The sequence below is a fragment of the Dermacentor andersoni genome, chromosome 7 (assembly GCF_023375885.2).
Source record: "Dermacentor andersoni chromosome 7, qqDerAnde1_hic_scaffold, whole genome shotgun sequence".
Classification (NCBI taxonomy): domain Eukaryota; kingdom Metazoa; phylum Arthropoda; class Arachnida; order Ixodida; family Ixodidae; genus Dermacentor; species Dermacentor andersoni.
In genome coordinates, this window is record NC_092820.1 from 72,963,104 (window position 1) to 72,981,216 (window position 18,113).

At 44.9% G+C, this 18,113-nt stretch overlaps 1 long non-coding RNA gene across 1 annotated transcript; it reads left to right on the plus strand.

The window, feature by feature from the left end:
* The first annotated feature begins 1,522 nt into the window (after positions 1-1,522).
* Positions 1,523-5,775, plus strand: LOC129385480 (uncharacterized). The gene is made up of 2 exons (XR_008612993.2): positions 1,523-1,692; positions 3,043-5,775. It is a non-coding gene; the product is annotated as an uncharacterized lncRNA (long non-coding RNA).
* Positions 5,776-18,113: the final 12,338 nt, after the last annotated feature.

The following is an 18,113-nucleotide window of genomic DNA, read 5'->3' on the forward strand; positions in this document are numbered from 1 at the left end:
AATTTGTGTTGCTTTTTGTAGTTGTTTCTTTGTTGTGCAGCAGTTGAGTCCAGTATCAATAATTAGGACTCGCATATGAAGACATACCAAAAATTAAATGCGAAGCGTTCCAACCTCATTGCTGCCACTTTGCGGCAGGTAGGTTCTTCTTTCGCCTCGTTTTCATAAAAAGAAGCTAATGTGTGACCGATGGGGTGGCATTGAACGTCGGCCGTCAAGCCCGGTGCTCTAACCATTAGGCCATGAACGCGCGCATGCTCCTCTCGTTCGAAAGCCAGTAAGTTCTGTCGCTAAAGCTGGCGCTTTCAAGCGCCTATCTCCGGGACTGCCCCACTTTCGTAGCCGTTTTCTCTCTGTAAAAACTGCAGCGTTAGACTAGCTTCATGACCGCCCAAATTCATAACGATTTATTTCTTCGCCGGTGCACAAATGCCAACATCGTTTTAACATACACTAGATGACATAGCAATTGGTACGATCCAAAATGAGCACGTTTCGGGGAGCAGAAGAATGCGAAGTTCACTCGCAAACACGGCGACTACGCGCATGTGGAGTTGCCCAAAAGTAGACACGGTGGCAGCGCGGCCGGCGATAAGACAGGCGCCGACACACGACGACGCTAGTACCTTCGAGCATCCGACGCGCTGTGGGAACCGTAGGATCCAAGCGGCGCACATGCTGCAAACATACACGTGAGAGATCTTCGAATTTCCTGCGACGCACCCTCCGTCCGGAAAGTAAATATAGCTCTTTTTATCCAACGGCCGTGGTACTAGAGATCAAACAACGAACACGCTTTGAGTTCGCAGCGCGCATCCGCTATAACCATTGACTTCAAAGAGCTTCTGATACAGAAACAGCCGCAACAGTATCGCAGCTAATCGCTGTATCTGCGGCTGCTTCCGACTCTCGCCTTGCAAGAAGCATGCGATTTATTTGAGCCTCGCCGAACTGTCGTCCACAGGACAGGTCCCGTATGTTCGGTTAAATAGAAGAACACAAAAGGGAAATGAAAGAAATACAGGTAGCGGACTCTTATCATACCTTACTTGTCACCTCGTCATCTGCAAAGGTGCAACAAACTATTCTACTAGCGTTACTTTTGTAAAGATAATAAAATTAGTAGTAATTTTTGCTTCTAGGTGGTGCTACCAACGTCAAGGTAGCGTTCGGGTGTGTGTGTGTGCGCACGCGGTTGCAACCGTTGTAGCTTCGTTTTGAGCACACTTTTTCAACAGTACACATCGTTACCGCTAGTTTCGTAGTCGCATTTTTTGGTCGTAGTATTTATTGTTTACGCTACAAAGTAGGTTGTTCTTAAAAATTTATGAAGGTTAGTTGATGAAAAATTATTGCTAATTAATTAGCGGTTTTTAAGTGCCGTTATTTTGTGTTTGAAAGATTTTTATAACTGAATACGGTAGTGAAGCTGTCAACGGCTTTCGGACTCCGTTAGTTGGTTGGACTCCGTTAGTTGGAAAGTATTTTTTTCTTTTCGTGACGCACATTTTAGTGAAATGCTTTAACGAAGATAAGAGGGACGTTTATCCGTTGAAGTCGTTGGCTGACTCAGCTACTAGTCTTCGACTGATGTGCGAGCCTGGCTGTTTTGATGAGTTGCGTGGCAGAGGTCATGATGCCTGTTGGAGAGAAGGCACCCCGGAACAGTCGCAGCCGAAGTTCTGCAGATAGGTAAGTAATCTCGTTTACTTGGGCACGTAGCCTTTTTTCTATTTTGACACTGACAAGCGTGAGATGTTAAGCACACCGTTCACTTTCTTCAAGCAAACCGTATGCCTCGGAGCGAAAGCGTGCGATACGCATTTCGTAACTATGGCGGCCGCCGTGGCAATTTGGGGCTCGAGGTCGTGGATACGATCCCTGCGGCGGCCGCATGCCAAAGGAGCGGAATGCAAAAACGCTCGTGCATTGTGCATTTTATGCACGTAAAAATTTCCAGGAAGTCAAAATTAATACGGAGTCCCCAACTACAACCTGCCTCATGATCACATCGTTGGTTTCGCACGTAGGACATCATAATTATTTTTTTTAATCCGTAGTGGCTCATCGTATACCATACGGTTAGTGTGATCACCTTTTGTGCCGTAGCGGTTAAGCGCGCCTCGATTTAGGTTGCGCCTAATGATGCGGCGCACCGCAAAATATATTTCGCCTCTTTGGGATATGCGGAGAACGGCCAACCGAGTAGTCACAGCTTCCGCGCGGTGACAGTACACGGATACACAGCGCAAATGAACAGAGGTGTGGTGACGACTTCGGCAAAGAACACAGCCGCCGACGGGGTCGCCTTATCGCCTATCACCGCCAAAACTACCGCAGTAAGCATCTTTATCTAGCGCGGCGCGTTTCTGTTGAAGGCGTACTGTACAATTTCAATTGGCGATAACCGAAACATGCCACCGTTCTCTGCTGCGTCTTTGAGCTGGGGCGATCCGAATATGCTTTGCTTGCAGAAGAGAAAGGAGCGCCACTCGGCGCGTTGTCGCCTCGAGCACCGTTTTCGCGGTGAAGACTGACGCGTGCATGAAGCTAGCTCACTGCGCAGATGCTACCGCGCAAAACGTGCAAGGGCGTGTACGCGACGTTCTGCACACAAATCGCGTGGGATGATCGGAGACAAGCCGGAGCGGCTAGCGTCAAAGAAACGGTGCATGTTCTCACTCGTACAGGCACGCTCACGCTCGCATCGCTCTCGGCGTATTTTTAGGTCATTCCTGCTGCTGGACTTCTACCCAAAGATTCGATATCTGCTTGGTATCGGCTATGCACCGTCGCGTGGTCTTTGGTTCTGCGAGAGAGCCGGGAATATTTCTCCCCGCTGTGAAACATCGCTGTGCGTGTCTTAGCTAACATTTACCGTAGCAACATATTTCTTCCTTTTCTAGACAGCACTCGTAAAGAGTCGCAAATTTTTACTTGCCAGTATAGTGTGTACTTCTATTTTGTGCGTAGTTATGTGCAGTGTGTGGCAGATTCTGAATCCGCGCAATATCATTTTCTGCCCGCATTCCCTTCTCGCAGGTTACGCATGCAGCAAATGCCCAGATGCTAAAGTGTTCTACGTCAAGAGCAGCTTGGCGTCATGCAAGAGACACCCATTGATATGTGGCTGATTCACTAGCAAGCTCGCGTCTTTGTTGCCACTCTCCATCAAGTGGGATTTTTAACTATTTTTTCTGCTGCTCTGTGGTGTACTAGCTGCCGCGCATGGACGCTGTGAAGGCTTTTGATTTGCTCTGGCTTGTAGTAGTAAAGGATGGGCTACCTTTTGAGGGGAGGTATTTCCTTTTGCTTGCGAGAATGTTTACCAGCCTAACCAAGTGATATGTGCGTACTGGAAACAGCAGCGCGAACAGAGACGGACGACGAAATAGGAAGGAGCACACACGAGCGCAAATTCAACTAAGTTTATTTTTGAAGACAGAAGTATTAAAGACGCTGGTCAACTTGACAAAGGTAAAGAACCGTGCATGCGTGGCAGAAACAGCCACGAGCGACAAGAAAAAAATATGAAAAAGCCATGTCATGTAGAATAAACGTGCGTGAAAAGCGAGAACTATCGGACAAATCTTTCGAAAAAGTGAAATATTTGTTCGCTGAGTGATACTACCCAACGAGAAATACTCTTGAGAACTGCAAGTCTTTCCCACTAAGGGCAACAGATAACTTTTTTATGTATTTGTTTCGTTTGTGATCAATAAATATTGCTGCTGGAACTCCTCTGGTGTTGAGGTATAGAGCAGAAAGAACGGTTGTTTCATCACAAAGACCAGAACACAAGAGGACTTATGGAAGAATTATTTATTGATCACGAAGAAAAATTCATAAGCAAGATTTCTGTGACTCTAAGTGGGAAAGAGTTGCTGCATTATTTCTCGTTAATATCACTTACAGGACAAACCTTTCAGTTTTCATGTGTTTTTTTGTTTTTGACGTATATGTTTCTTCTACAGGACATGTCTTTCGGTGCTTTTTTGTTGTGCCGGGCTGTTTCTGCTGCACATCCATGGCTTTTTCTTTGTGAAGTTTGCCAATTTGTTTAAAATGTTTGTCTTCACGAATAAACTTCTAGTTGAGTCAGCGTTCGTGTGCGTTCCTACCTTAATTCATCCTTCTCGTTTCTGTTTGTGTGGTTGTCAAATATAAATGTACACCGAATTGGCGAAGTGTCCATAGAATTTATACATGAAATATTTGCGCTGTTTATTTCAGGAAGAACGCTATAGGGTCTTCTCTGTTTTTAACACTGATGTACATTTTTCTAGTTCAACTTCAAGGAGTCCCCTGAGGAAGCCAATAAGAGTGATGGTAACTTCATTTGTGTAAGATTTATGAATTTATTTCCATTCATGACATGTCACATGCTTGTAGGTATGCAAGTATTCGTACTTTTTAAACATACTAAGTTCTAGTTTTCGGTTCTCATGACGCTGCTTTGTACTGTGCTGCATTCTCCAGGCGCAGGAACCTTCTTTTATACCGCCAGTGTATGGGTTCTTTTTGTATATATTGGAGAAACAATTGTCTTGAGCTTAAATGTGCATGTATATCACTTGTAATTTTTTTTTCAACACGGGTGCTGTATCTCCCTCCGTCTTTCTTACTGCTTTGTCCCAATTTTTATGCAACTTTTATGTATTTTATGCAATAAAATTCTGGTAGCATTTTAATAATATTTTACCTGCGTAATTGAGGTCATTGGTTTTTCGTATACGCATTTCTGTTTTTCACTGTCTCACCACTCTGGCTTTCCAGCCATTGAAACCTTTTCCCATCCTTTATGACTATTTCTGGGGTACTTGATACTGCAAGTGCAGGTGACCATCCATTTGGCTCTTTGGAATTGTGTTAGCCGTGTGTTACTACCAATTTTCTGTGCTAAATAATTATTTTTTCTCTTATCGTTCAAGGTATTAGCCTTGCCTTATCTCTTTATTGACTGAGGTACCACTTAGTTGCTGGGTATCGTGAAAAAGGCCCCAAAAAGTGCTCTAATTAGCTTTGTGTGAGTCCAGAAAAATTAACTGATAATGAGCTCACTAAATTGAGGAAATACCACGAACAAACTCTTCTGTACCTCAATTTAACATATACAAATGGTGTACTGTTCTTGCAAACCTGGCTCGTCAGAAACATGATTCAGGTGTTCACCAAGCCCGACAACTTTCTAAATGATGTCTCATCAATTAATAGCTAAGTTGAGTGATGTTATAAAATAATTGGGCAACCTGAAAATATATACATCTCGAAGACAAAAAGCTCAGACAAGTTTACTTTGTTACTTCATTAAATTTTAATCGCGGTGAAAGACGTGTGCTAAAGCTTGTATATATTTACGTGAAGTCATTTGTTTCAAGTCTGTTATTTTGCCTTCTCACAGTCAGCCGTAACTTTTCCTGTGATGGGTTAGTGTGCGAAACATGTTAATATAACGTATTCAGATGTCTTGTGTGTATCCACACGCAATCAGCTTCAAGTGTTCATGTGTTCAAAGTTGGTTGTTACAAGGGTATGCTTAAGCCCTGCCTTTTGAGTCGCTTTGCCTTCTAGTCATAAACTTAAGTCTAAAGCAAAGACCACAATGATCGTTTTGATTCAATTCATATGTATAGGTTTTTTCAGATGTATTTACACTGCTAGAGTGCTGTAGGTACGAGCCTATGTCTCCAGGTTCGATGTAGCGGTGTCTTATGTACTGTAATAATGTTTCACGTGCACGCATCTTTAGTGTAAATAAAGGTACTTCAAGTTGGACCAGTCTCTCCTTTGATTTTGTTTGTGTTTGGGAAAGTTATGAGCAGGCACCGGTGCATGCAAGTGTGAACAGCAAAGAAATTTAAATATATGAATAAAAATCCACTACCCCAACAAAACGTCAATCATATTTCAATGGTGACTTCTGAAGTCTCAATGCCATCTCAACTGTGCCACAATGTGCTTTTCAATGCTGTGGCAATAATAACTCAACAACAGGTCAACAGAACTACCACAACGTTAGTTCAACGCAGAATCAATGGTAACTCAACAACCATTCAACAAAACGAACACAACGGGCCGTCTACGCACAATGTACTTTCAATGGTAACTTAACAATTATTCAACATTGAGGTACCCAAAGGTGTTTCAATTAAATTTCAGTAACCAATATTCAAGACCACTCAACAGTTGGCCCAACAATTCTCCAACAAAATTTCCACAATTCCTCAATGAAAAACTCAACATTGACCAATAATAATTCAATGCCTTCTCAATAATTTTTTTTGTACGGGATAGGTAAAGGCAAAATTTCGTGGTAGTCCAAATGACGGCAAGGTATACTTTTTTGACGAAGAAGCATTGGCCTTCACTTTCGACAGCAACCGTCAAGCGTAAGCAATGACGCTTTCAAATCCGTATTTCCTTTGCACTTGGACGGCGCCGAAGCCTAGGCTACTTGCGTCGTTGCGGATTTTAGTGTCGGCGACTGCTGGTGATGACTGCAGGGTCGTTTAAGCTCTTCGAATGCTTCGCCTTGCGGCGTTCGCCACTTGAATTCGACGTCTGATTTTGGGAGTTTATATTATATTAAAATATTAGTATTAATAGTATCTGTAAAATAAGGTATTATAGTAAAATATACGCTATACGTCGAACAAGGGATACATTCTCGCGTGTTGGATAAAAACGGAATTCATTAGCATAACTTCACTGTTTCAGTACTCACTTTATTTATCTTTTCTTGTTCTTACGCTTCATATCGGCCACTTGAACTCGTCGACACCCGTCACGACTTCAAATGCCTTCGGCTTACAATGCAAGAACACTCGCGTGCTCTACTTCGGCTACATGTAGAACAATTCCACGTGTTCGAATTCAATAAGGAGTGCCTTTGATGTGCCTCTCTCTGCCAGATTACAGCTTTCGGAGTTGAAATGTTCAGGTTCTAGGATGCGTTGAACAGTAAAGCGGTCTTTCTCTCTTATGAAGTAATGGTTTAGCAAGCGCCTCGAATTAAGAACGCCATAGCGATAGTCGTGCACTGAACTTCGTCTGTGCTCCACAGAACTCGTGCTGCTTACGGCTTATCGTTTTAGTCACTAGTATTCTACAGGGAATATGAAAGGGCCGAATTGAACCAATTTCACGAACTTTCAGCCAATTTTGGACGAAAATGTTAACTTATGAACAACCCTTAATAAATGAGAAACAACTTACTGAAAACAGAGTGCACTGGGTCATGATCAGCACTTTTGCTTCGGCAAAGAAGTCACTACTCCACCTCATTTTTTTTACTCCGAAATGCCTAGACGCGAGTTCAGCTTACTTATATCTATTTGGTTTCATAGGCACACAATGTTTTCGCACTTTATCGCGCAATGCATCGTGCAAACACATCTGCGGCGCCAACGAGACGCCAGCACGGCCTAAAGCCCCACAACATATTTATTTATTTATTTATTTATTTATTTATTTATTTATTTATTCAGTCACCTCACAGGTTCCCCAAGGAGTATATATTGTGTGAGGGGAGGATTCAGGGAATTAGCAAAAAGAAAGGCGTACGAAGAAATTATGCATTGTTAGCAAGTAAACATGAAAGAACAAATAGCTAAAAATATAAATGACGCATTAAACGAAGCAAAACGACTGTGTGACGTAGCAGAAGGGGAGTACCAAGAAATTACCAAGCTGGTGAAGACGAAAGAACAAGTCTCTAACAATGTTAGCGCTGTACAAAACAAACAAAAACACTATACAACTTCGCTAAAAGTGGAATAATGAAAAGTGGTGAATAATGGAAATAATATGAATAAGCGTGCTTTGAAGGATACAGGGTCAAGAATGTTAAGTTTGTCTTTTGGAAGGTATAACGCTAAATGGCACGTGGTAACGCCACGTGCCAACTTATAGAAGTAGAAGGTTCGGCGTTCGAATGTCGCGTTTTTTCTTTCACATATTTATTACTAAATTAAATTTCGAAAGCTGGACGCTTCCTACCCAAAATTTATAGAGATGCCCGCTGGTTTCCTTTGTAGCCTCCTCGAAGAGGACATGTTTCAGACCGTGGAAGTTAGGGACGACCTGGCCGAGTTGAAGGATCAGCGCCGGGTCTACCACTACGGCATCCTGAACATCATCGATGATCCCACACCTGTCCAAAATCTCGCAACCGTGATCGCGCCTACTATACTCAAGGTAAGGTGCTGGCACGTCCTTTCAGTGATTGTCACTTCGAGTAAATAAAGCTGGCAGGCAATTTCCAAAGGGAACTTGCCTGCCAGGTTTGGCTTCGCTGGATGGCTGCGTCTTTCGCCGGATAGGCTCAGTGGGGAAGACGGTTTAGCAGGAGCTGTCACTCAACAATACTTGTTCGCAACCTTGAAATATTCGCAACCCAATCTTCAGCGAAGCTCTTCCTTTCGAGCAGGTGCATCTCAAATTTCGGTTGCTTCAAATTAAACGACGTACTTTGAAACGTTGCCCGCATATGACTCGCCCCTTTGAAGCCTTGCCCTCATACAATATGGTTTTCGAGCACTTTCTTAAGTAACATATTACGAAGCCTTTATTCTATCCATGCTCGCCTGACTTCTAGCACCTGCTCGGTTTAGTGTCACCACTATTTTCGCTAAACTAGGTCATCGCACTCCCAGCGCAGTGGGCGAAGTCGGGTGTCGTTCGTAAAACACAGTTATGAAGCCTATGATCACTGGCGTACGTAATGTACTGCTAACGCGTTAGTATGTAAGCACACTTCCAACTTCGCTACGCATTGACCATGAGTTTCTCCGAATGTTAAGCAAATGTAAGATGTCATCTTTACTTCACCGAGGACACCTGAGAAACGTACTGCGAACCTGTATAACCCATGAAAATACCCCAAAACAAACAAAAGAGGCTTCAGTAATTGTTTTCAAAGCCCCTAAATAGGCTGCAAACATTTTACAAAATTTTCTCAGATGCTATGAAACATCCCTGTCCACCCCCCCTTCCCTTGCCTCATTTTGTTCGTATATGAACTAGTCATTTAAGGCTATTTTAGGACTCTGAGAAACATTCCGGGTAACGGCAGTATTATATTCTGGAAGGCTTGAATAAGACCTAATTTGACACAAAGGCTATAAATTCATCCATACGCATTTACCTTAACACACTGAGTTGCCGTAGTGGTCTTGAACTTGGTGTAAAGTGTGATACCTGCAAATGCGATACCTGCATTTTGCAAGACGATGAGCAAAACGAGAACAAGGTGAAAGCGGGAGCCAACGTTTCGACAAGTCCACTTGTCTTGAATTTTCATCTCCCGCCTTCCCCCTGTTTTCTCTGCTTTCTCCAACGGTCACGGCCGACAAAACAGCCCCACCAATATCTCCTCAGTGCATTACCGATTCAGGTTTTGCACTCTTCTTAGGTGTCACCTTAAGTTTGGGGGCATAACTCAAGAAGTTACACGTTTAAGTAAAGAAGTCGGTAAAGCTAGACAATATTGAAATAAAAATGCTCGAAAGACTCATTCTTTCCGAAATTTTCAATTATTATTTTTTGAATATCTTCAAAGTTGTCGAATAGTACAAAATTCGCAGTAACTGAGAATAGTCGTAGCCTCGGATATCGTTTATTGGCAAGTCTGTTTCGAAAAGGTCACTAGCAGCCCGAACAGCCAAGTTTAGACACATCCGTGTAATTCCAATCGATCTAATGCTGGCTTCAGTCTACATGTAACGCATGCAGACATCAGCGCCACCAGCCGCCTGTCTAGAAAGAAAATATGTGCATTCATTTTGCAGTTCGCATAATCGGTTACTGCACACGCTACTGAGTTATAATAACGGGCGACGTGACTTTCCAGGTGGTGCACATACAGTGACCCCTAGCATCCTCGGTTTTGACGAGCTGAAAATAAATTGATTGATCGATTGAAGCGAACGCAGAGGTTCCTTTAACGGAAGTTCCTGAATGTGAACTTCGGTTGACTGTAACCTGCGAGTCGTCTTCATTGTCGTAACTAATTTCGCTAGATAATCCAACAACCGAAATAGGCCGCTTTTGCATATTATCACCTAAACTTCACGGAGCCATCATTTAGTAATAATTACATAGCGTGTTTCTCCTGCAAAAGCAATTGTTTATCAGCGCATATTGTTTTCTCGCTCCCTGGTTAGCGTTAACCAATTGTGGGCCACGGAACTTTATCCTGGTCTGTAGGTCGTATTATCTGCAAACAGAGTTTTCCAAACATAATGTCACAGCAGTGCTCCTTTCTGCGAGTTTTGATTGATTTCGCTCTAGTACAACTGTGCTTCAGCTTTGTGCCATAAGATATATGGTGTAGAAGTGGGTTCGGCACCTTATTACCGTTTGCTGCTTTTGCAACGTCCTATAATCATTGGTCGGCATGGTGAGAGGACAAACACTCATACTCCTTTACCAATATTTGTCTCATGCATCGTGCTCACTCACACTCACATGCACTCACACTCATCGGTACTCGCATCACGCTACCACAGTCACGCCCATTCATGATCACCATTACTCACTTGTTTCACATAATCACTTCCACTCAGATTCACCTGCGACTATTCACACTATAGTACTCACGTTCACTTACACTCGCTGACCGTAACTTCTATTCATACTCCCGTCCACTTCCATTCTTTTTCAACCGCAAATGCTCTACCTTATTCCTATAAAATGAGTGCGGAGAAAGTACGACTCAAAGTCTTCACGAATGAGTTTGCCGACCTATGGTTATGACATCCCACCATCCCTAAAATTGCAACCTCCACTGGCGGAAGTCAAACTCGCCACTTTCTCTTTTGTTGGGAGGTTGCTTATCGCTAAGGAAGAGTGCTCGGTTGTTGAGTTTATTACGTTATTGAGTTATTGAGCAGAAGATTTCGCGTGCTTCCTTTCTTTTTCGCCGCAAGACAATCCACTGAATAGCGGACCAAAATGCTCCTCGATGTGTGTTAGCACAGGGTGAACACAGCCACAAAGAAAGTAGAAACGGAACTCGTCGTTGATGTGTGCTACATACTTCAAGTGCACGTGCCAGTGTGCCCAAATATCCAGCAACATGTAAAAGAGTGCGTTGCCTCCCGACTTTCGCAGGAGAAGGCGTTCCGGATGGCCATGAACGGCTTTGGGAGGCGTAGCCTCACCATTGCGTTCTCCTTTCAAATGGGCGTGATTATGTACAACCTGAATAAGGGGTACAGCAATCCCATCAGCGCCCTTTACGAACCGTGCAGCTACTTCGGAATCACGGACTACTCACAGGCAAGTGCCATTCTTGCTGCGCAACCACGGATCTTCTTTCCAGCACCGGCACATTTGGAATCCAATGGAAGCGCCTAACAATAGCGCTTAACGTACCGGGAGGCGATGCCTCAGTCAACTGTAAAGTGAATTATTTTTTTTAATGGGTAAGCATTTCTATGCCTACCCAACGAGGAAACACGTGTGTCCGTCCTTCCGTCCGTCTGTCACGTAAGACGAGATCGCTTTCAACATAAGGCCCACAGCAGCAAGCGAAATGGCATTCGTGCTGCCGCTCGCTTCAACGCGAACTAAAGGGCGATAACGCTGCGCACAAGAAGATACAAGCACTCTGCACCGCCTGTCCCCATCGCAGACCGTTGTGAAGATACGGCCCGCGCGGCTGTGCCATACGTGGCAGCCGCCGGAGTACGTTTGAAACCGCGTAGGCTCGTATCCCACCTGCGGCCAGTTGTTTCTTCATCCACTTTCACTTCCAATAATTTATCATTTCTTCAACTCAATTAGTGAGTACAAGTAATTTCCCCTATGTTGTCCTTGTCGTTGTTGCTTGATTCCTATGATATGATGGCACTGAATGGAATTTAGCAGTAGGCAATGGTTGGCGTGAACTATACGCGCAGATGTTTTATCCTGCTGGCGCCTAATGCTCATGGATAATACCTACGGCACCACGTTTCCTTCAAACACGGTATTCAATTCATATTTATGCTGGCAGCAATCCGTTTGGCAAGTCTGAAGGCTCGTGTCATGGCCATTTCAAGTGTCTATTGACGCCGCCTAACGCGGCCAAACTTTTAGACGGTGTTAAAGTGTACAGCTTTGTAGAGTACAGTACAGCAAAGATACTAGAAAAGAAGATGTGGATTGCGTAACGACCAACAAAGCTAAATGCGTTAGGTCTATCACTATGAGACACTGGTAGACAGTACTATTAAGACGAGGAGCTGAATTTGAACATGACAATCAAAACGAAACAGTACAATTCGGTTGCTATGCAGGGTGCTTCTAGTTCTTTTTGTTGTTTTTTTTTGCTCACCTGAGTTTGTTCAACGGCAGCCAGCAAACAAAGATAGCAGGGGACGCGTGAAAGCAGCCGAAAATAAGATGCCGAGATAAAGCCATGTATGTGAACACGAGCGCACCTTCGGTCCACCAATTCCTGGTTTCGAACACTGAAGACTGAGCAATTCAAACGCCAGCGCCACTTATTGTAATTAACGCAATTTAACAATATCGTAATATCGTGGCTGTCCTGCTATCTACCGGGTCGTTTATGTGAACCCGACAGCAGCGGGTCGACTCAGCTTTTCGGCCTGGAATATGCCTGTCAAAATTCGTGTGAATGCTTCTCGGTCGGGCTGACTCAGCCCGACTGCATGGGGTAGGTCGACCCAGCCCCAGTCATTTGCAGGGGGCATGTAAACGCGACCGCGTCGGGCCCGCCAGCGCAGGGACTTACGTTCCATGGACTGCTTGGACGCCGCGATTTACAAGCCGGCAGCTGGAACAGCTTCCCAACAAGGCAAATACAAGCACAGGGCAGTGCAACCTTATCGTAGCGATAAGATCCAAGAAATAGAGCTGTAAATGCCACTGGAAACAGACGGCAGCGGCAACCGGAAGCTTAGTTCGAACGCGTTGCCTCGATTCCATGCTGCGTACCGCCGTTCTCTAGATTCGTTAGAAGCGAGTTCGTGTGTAGTGTAGTGTGTGTAGTGTGTAATTTCCTTCTGTGTACATACTCGGCGCAAGCCGCTTGTGTGTCTCCTCATTCAGACATTATCTGTCTATATTGGCGGCGAGGAGTTACGGAGTCGCCATCTATCGGAAGCGCCTGGCTGGCGTAGTATGAGGGATCACGTGGCGCGCACCTCATAGGTTTTGCTGTCAGCGCTCACTGAAAACACCACGCACGAGCTCTCCCGGACATTTCTGTAAGTACTTTCGAAACGAGAGAAGTTTGTTACTGTTTAAATAATAATCATGGGCAAAGTGAAAGCACAGAATTGTTTACAGACGCTATCTCTTTACCGAATACGTACAGTGAACGCCACGGCGCGTGGTCGCCGCGATGGAGTCTCCCGAACCGGCTTTTTGCGTGAAAGATAGGTAAACGCCGAAAGCAAACTATGTGATATATGTTCTTATAGTGTTTGTATAACTGAATGGAGCGTAATAGAATGAAGCCTCAATGCAGCGATCGCACAGATTCGCAGCGACCGACTGCGCGTCTGCATGCTTGTCCGCGCACTGTTTCGCTTTCACCGCGTGCGCGTTTTCGCACCGTGCCACGAGCTTTAGGCCGTAGAATATGAGCATTTGACAATATACATGCAACCATTGTTGCGTGGGCGCTATCAGAGTTGTTCAAAAATAATTTCATTGCAGAGAATTCGACGGGGACTGGGATGTGCCGTCGCGACGATTCAATCTTTTTTTTTTTCCTCTTATAAATTCTTGGACGTTTCAATATTATTTCACGAGTTGCATCGCACTGTATGTTTATCGGTGTTCTCAGCGTGCGATTTCCCGCTGCTTCTTTTTTGTAATCAACTGCATTAATTCGTAACACAAACATGACCATATGCCATCATTTTTTTAATGTGCTTCTTACCGCTCCCTTTCCACTCCAGTGAACTTGCCAGCATCTATAGCGTTGACAAGTTCATAGACCAAACCGTCATGACATTAGTCGGGCAGCGGACTCGGGCGAACGTCTCAGTGCGCGTTTTCCGAACATATATCACAGACCCGGCGCCGTAGCAGAAATCTTCCTCGCGCCTGTGCTTGCTGCATACCTGAGTTGTAGCCGATGGCTGTTTGCCGGTTTTATGTTTCGCGAGCCAAGCTTCACGCAGCTTCTTGTCCTACAGCTACGTGTGAATAATGCTGACCCCGGGCTCCGTTGCGTACGTCCGGCACTGCGGCACCGAGCAGTAGCCTACCATGTTGCGCGCCTTCAAAGGCAGCCACTACCTATTGTGGTGCTTTCAAGCGTTGTAAAGGAGACACTCGAAGCGGGAGAATCTCGCCGCTAAACGAGGACCGCAGCGTACGAGGGAATTTAAACTCTCGTTTTCAGCTCGCTTCGGCGCTCGCGAAGCAGCCGACGCGGACGCTATGTCCACGTGATCCCTAATAGCACGTCACGCCGACGGTGGCGCCAGCTTTTCCAGTGGTGGAGCTCGAGGCCAATACTGTCGAATGCGAAGAGTTCAGACATGAGCCTTCTCCTGCAGCACCCTTTCCTTTACTTGCGAATCGATTGAGAGACATTTTTAACGCGACAGCGTTAAGGAGCTCGTCTCGCAGAAAGGCCGGTATCGTCGGCGTCGGCGGCGTGGGCCGTGAGCGATAAGTCCCGGGAGGCACTTCATGAATAAAAAACAACTTGCAAGGTGGGCTGGGTGGGAATCGAACCAGGGTCTCCGGAGTGTGAGACGGAGACGCTACCACTCAGCCACGAGTTCGATGCTCAACTCGCGGCTTCAAAGCGGTAAAAAGCGCCTTTAGTGAATGCGTTATTGCCTTAGAAACGAGCCGTAGAAAGTTATACTGCGGTGTATATCGGTAATTATGAACACGTAACTTACAGAAGTCGCAGTTACACGAGTAGCTGTCCGAAGTGCGTTCCCGCTACATTTCTTCTGCGCTTTCCGCACACGCAGAGCCATCTATCGGCAAACACAGAAGACCCCCTCCTCTCAATGTACGGCGCTGCCCCGACAGGTGGCGAGCCACGCGCGCGTTGGGGCTCTGCGGGTACCGGTGCGAGGCGCGTCGCGGCCCGGACTCTCTCTCCCCTGACGACGCTTCGCCGGGCTACCTCACGGGTTGCAGAATCAAGCGTCCTTCCTTTCTTTAGATCACTATCTGTCTCTCTCTCTGCCCGTGCCGATCACGACGTTTGGCTAGCGTACATCGTTTCCCCACTTGCTCAGGCGCACGTTTCGTTGCCGCGCCGAACGCTGCGTTGCTCGACGCTCACCGCGTGATTGGTGGGTGAAAAGTCCGATGCGGGGCGCCTCGTAAGTGATCAGTGCGCCGTAGCGCATTGTCTTACCCCTTTGGCGGGTCGACGGGAACGCTGTCGCGTTCCACTCTTGAAGGCGAAGCTTAAGCATCCTCCATTTTTTTTCCTTTCACTCAATTGCAACGGTATGGCACTGGGGAGAACGAAAAGAAATCAATGAAGGCACCAACGGTTTGACCTCGTGACTCCTTTTTTTTCGGCAGCACATGAGCTAACGCCTAAGTGATAATAACCCAAGAGCGAATCTAAATAAGCCGATGGAATTGGAGGTATACCGAGGGTTGAATTTTTCTGACTTGTTGGTATTAGCGCCTTCATTTGTAGGGCACCGCCAGGGTTTACGGAGATGCCAAATTTTGCGAAACTAGGGTCTTCCTGCGTAGCGCTCTTTTAGAGATCACGTTACACGAAAAATCGCTTGGGGTAAATTAACACCTTGCGTGCTGCAGAGGAAACCATATGCTCTAGAAGTCGCATAAAATGTTCAATAAAGTGCAACTCCAAATCATTTGGAAGGATAAGATATTCATTTAGGACTTTCTTATTTTTTTTTTTTTTACGGTAGGAGGTTGATTCTTCAGCGATCAAAAAAATGAACTTCAAACTTTCATTTTTCTTTCGTTCTACGCCGAAAATTCAGCGCCGGTATGCCATATATCAACTTCCGTGCGGTACGCCTGTGAGAGCGCCGGTACCACCGCTACGTTAATGTCACGGATTTCATCCTCTTCTCCAAATCACGCTGTTATCACTGAGTAAAACTTCCACGTAACTTGCGTGGTTTATAGTGGGGCTCCATGAGGATACAACGTTCTTCGTCGATTAAGTAGGCCGGGGCAGACAGCGCCAAAATCGGTGACGTCACAGCTAGTGGGAGCGGGAGCTTTAGGGAGGCGTGACACTCATTTTTCGCTATTTTATGGCTTCACTAGCTTCCTGTCAAGCTCGTAGTGTCTGCCTCGATAGCTTAATGGTATGGCATGGCGCTGCTGAACAGAAGCTCGTGGGTTCGACCCTGGCTGCGCGCGACTGCATTCTGAAGGGGATGGAATACGAAAAATTTTCGTGCACCGGTTACTGCGTTTCCTTCAAAAAACTCCAAGTGGTCGAAATTAGGATGGAGCCTCTCAGTATGCCGTCACTCACAACAGATTTTCAGACTGAAAAGCCCTTACAATCACATTCGCATTCGCATTCGATACGAGAATTCAAAATTCGAAGCGGCGAGTTCTATATTCGGCAATCGTTTTCTGCAACTATTCGACTGAATTAGAAAATGTCACTGCTTCAACACCTCTACACATTCATCATCCATTGTGCGGTGTCCAGACGCGAAACCCCAAATATATATATATATATATATATATATATATATATATATATATATATATATATATATACATATTCTCGGTCAGACTTACCAGGTATTACAGAAAGGTAACTTGTTAATATGTCCTAATTTATTTCTCTATATTTAATGCCATTTTCAAGACCCTTCCTGCGCACTCCGTAAATGTGTATTAAGGGGCTTTATAAGTTTTCAGGGGAGCACTGTGGTAATGAAATGAAGAACATTGCAGCCACGGGATTGAACTGGTTGACGCAGAATAAGGCATGAACCACTTCGTGCTGCAGTCCATTTAAATGGGATGTTGTTGTTGATGATGATTATTATTATGTGATGATGATGATGATGATACTAAAGCTTGTGGTGGTCATGATGACGAACTTTTTCCGTGTTTGACGATTTCTCCGCACTCTAATTTTGCAGGCATGCGAAGCTCACAAAGCGGAGCTCAACCTTGAGAAGTCGAACATTGGCTTCAATACATTGTTTTCTCAAGCCTCTCTCCAGAAGGCCATCTTCCACTCGTTCGACACACTCTCCCAGATGAAGGAAAAGGTGACTTCTGTTCACAGTATTCAGCTGTATTCCGGAGTGATGGCTTTGAAATGTCACAGCGCATCTATAAGTTCGGAAATATTTGGCGCTTTCAGAAAAGTTAGGCGTGGTGTTACGGCGACGGACGTTTACGGTGGTGTCGTGACGTCAACAACATTTGCGATGAATGCCATGCCAGAAACCGGAAGGCGTTCAAACACCTCTTTTCATCCAACATAAGGTCACAAAATATATCGCTTACCTTCATTTCCGTATGGCCTACATATTTGCGTGTGTTTGTGCGTGCACGTATTGACAAACACATATTGCACACAAAGAACCGATCAATTTGGGTCTTCCGTTGCGAGTTGGAAAGCAAGTGTTCCTCCCACATCACATATTGCGTACTTGATGGTATTGATGACGTCATTTATTTCAACAAAACACAGATTCATATACTATACGTTTTAGTGCATATACAGGTAACGCCTCTTACTTGCCGCACTCTCCCGCCCCCTTCGCCCCCAATTCCTAAGTGAGGCCTAAAGACCCACCCAAACAGCTCCATAAAAGCATAAATAATGCTGTTTATTGCCTTTTCGCCGCTTTTGGGTTGCAATTTCTCGCGTTTGATTATACTCCCTTGTTGGCATCTGCCACTCGCAAACGATACATACCGTTGATATTGGATGGCAGAATGCCACGGACACCAAACTCATAAAACTCAAGAAGGAAAATAATTAGAATACAATAATTGAAATGTATTTATCATGCACAGCAGCACTTTCGTTTTGATCGCACTCAATAAATAAAGAAACAAAAGACAGAGATACGCGAAAAAAAAGGAAAGAAAAAAAAACAGATCATGTTTCAGTACAACCTCATACCTACTCCTTTCTTGGTAATTGAGAAAGT